The 2,946-nt window shown below is 31.8% G+C and overlaps 1 pseudogene; it reads right to left on the bottom strand.

The window, feature by feature from the left end:
- The window catches only part of LOC107683956 (pre-mRNA 3'-end-processing factor FIP1-like), a 30,309-nt pseudogene that overhangs the window by 26,462 nt on the left and 901 nt on the right, over positions 1-2,946 (bottom strand).

Below are 2,946 nucleotides of genomic sequence, written 5' to 3'. Positions count from 1 at the left end.
TATATATATTAAAAGTATCATTTCTATCTATTAAGTGTATTAAAATACTTTCTAAAAATACTAAACGTTAAACACACTCTTAATTTAAGTGTCAGCTGAGATCAGGTGTGTGCTCTGCAGAAGAAACTTCATTTTCCTTTGGATGCACAGACTTCCTGTCAGCTTCAACTGTCTGTCTGATTTAATCACATGCACTAATTGATGTTACTGAACAATAAAAAGGCTTTTACACAAATATGGGCAATGAGGAGGATCAATTTACAAGCACATCTTTAGCTGCAGGCCTACATTAGTTAAAGTGAGGCCTATATCACTGCGGCCTCATCAGGCTTATTTAAGGCCAATGCAACGTGAGGGAAAATTCTCGCTTGGGTTTGAGTTTTGCCCCAACTCTAATGAAGGTGAAGCAATCCAACCGATAAAAAACGCTGCGTCAACTCCAAGAAACAGCTAACACGTCTCTACGCAATACTGGGAAGCAGAGGAATAAAACAATGGTTAATATTCCTTCTCATTCCTACTCCAGTGAGCACATAAGAGGAGCTTATACTGTGCACATCCAATGCTGAATTTAACAAGCGTCCGAAGAGTTTCATCAGACACGCGTGGCTTGATCCGCTTTCGGAGTATTTTTGTAAAGAGGTCTATCGGCATAGACGTGTCACATACCGCTAATGTGCATGCATGGTCATTACTAAGCGGTGAGACGGGCATTAAATGTACACGCTTCATTTGTACAATGCTACTTGCCCTAACAGGAAATAAATGTGTCAGTCTCTCTTGTTCTGAGTCGGCACACCATTAGGTCTTGTAAACTCTCATTTCAAATGCAAAAGAGGCCAGGGCTAAAGTGACCTGAAAGTTACTGACATTGCCAGGAGCAGAAAATCCCAAAACGGCAGAGAGTTTAAATGTTAATGGGCGTGTGTTTGTGTTAGGGACATGTATTAGAGTAAATGCTGATGGAGCACATTTGTAAATGCAAATGAAATCAAATATGAGGAAGAGCTGATTCATAATGCTTAAAAAAAGGCAAACAGAGATTTTGGAGAAGATTAATAAATCAACTGCCGGATTAAAGCTATATAAGATGTCAACAAAATACTGCAATAATTAATACAAAGGTCTTTGCACCAGTTTTTGCTCTATATTTCTTCCTTTTCCATGCAGTTGTGAACTGTGTAGTCTACAAAAGTTTGGATAAACATCTATTCATAAAGACTAAGATAAAAAAACAAAACAAAGATGCTAAAACATTAAAAACTCTTTTCCAAGTTCTACTCCATCAACTTTCTCATTGGAAACTCATCAACAGCTGAAGATAGTTTCTTGGGCACACTCACCTGAACACTTCCTTTTCTGTTGTCTCTTCTTCATCAAAATTGTCATCTATTTATAATAAAGAAGTAGAGAATAGCACAAGATTTGTTTTCACATGGAAACAGACAGTTTAAGAAGTTTATAGTTATTGCTATAGTTGTTTATAACCCCATAAATATTTACTCTATAATTAACTATCTATAATATTTTACATGTAAATTTGTAAGGCATCTAAATTATCAACATGATCATAAGCTTTCTGTCATCTGATGGTTTCTAATTTTTTTGTTAAAAGTGTAATTCTAAAAACGTCCACTTTCAGGTCATGGTGTGTGTGTGTGTGTGTGTGTGTGTGTGTGTGTGTGTGTGTGTGTGTTTGTGCCAATTTTAGTAAGTAAATTAAATTATATATTTTTTTTACTGTTAGTAATATTTCAGAATGAACACATACTGGACTGAAACTGAAAAATGTTTTGTTGTTTAAGAAAAATCATGATAAAATGAGAGTATAGAATATGATACATCAGGTTTTTGTGGAACATTTATTTGTCCATCTCTATCAATCATCATTGTATTACGTTGCAATATACTGTATATTTTGCCTCCCACAATTAAAAAAACTATAGAGCTTTTTTTTTATCATAAAACTGCAATACTGTTCTTATTGATCTCATTGATTTCACTCAAAAAAAACAAACATATTTATTTTTAAATATTTGGTATAATTGGTTAGATGTATCAGATGGAGGAATAAATTTCATCATCTAAAATGCTGCAAGTTTATGAATGGATCAATTTAAAGACGATTTTAAAACATGATATTCAAAATGTTAACTCTATTGTATATTTTTACATTGATTTTTCTTTTCTCAGATTCATCCCTATTGGACATTATACAGTATCGCTTTTTATTTCTCCTCTTTCCTACTACTTGTTTCGCTTCTGTTTCAGTTTTTATAACCATTTCTTACTATGTGTAAGTAAGTTGTTGTTTTTTAGCATGTTTGGCAGTGTTATTTTTTAGGATTACTGATACACTACTGTCATTTGATTTGCATTATTTATTTGTATTTGCTATTTATTTAAATTTTAGTTAAATTATGTCTGAATTTATTATGTCTGTATAGGTCTTTTATTAAGTTTTTAGTTTTATTTAATTTGAGTTATTTTAATACTTCAACAAACTAAATGGAAATGAAACAATATATATATTGAATTTATAAATGTGTATGTATATATATATATATATATATATGTATGTGTGTGTGATTGTACATACACATATGTAGTTGTTTTTTGGTGTTTGGCTTAGTGTTATGTTAGAATCATTATTATACTCTTATACCTTTTGTTCTTTAATATTTTGAATTGTTTTTACATTTGCATTTGTCATTTTAATTTAATCTCTTTATTTTTAAAATGTGTATAAGTACTATTTATTCAGTTTTAGCTTTGGATCTGTTTTTAGTTGTTTTAATACTACAATTGATTGCTTCTGTTGTCCTCATTTGTAAGTCGCTTTGGATAAAAGCATCTGATAATTAATCAAGCGTCTACAATTAATCCAAAATGCCGCTGCAAGATTCATCTTTAATGAGCCGAAAAGAACGCATGTCACACCTCTGT

The sequence above is a fragment of the Sinocyclocheilus anshuiensis genome, unplaced genomic scaffold (assembly GCF_001515605.1).
Source record: "Sinocyclocheilus anshuiensis isolate Anshui unplaced genomic scaffold, SAMN03320099.WGS_v1.1 scaffold637, whole genome shotgun sequence".
Classification (NCBI taxonomy): domain Eukaryota; kingdom Metazoa; phylum Chordata; class Actinopteri; order Cypriniformes; family Cyprinidae; genus Sinocyclocheilus; species Sinocyclocheilus anshuiensis.
Note: the sequence above shows the minus strand (reverse complement) of the source record. Positions and strands in the feature narration are given on the sequence as shown.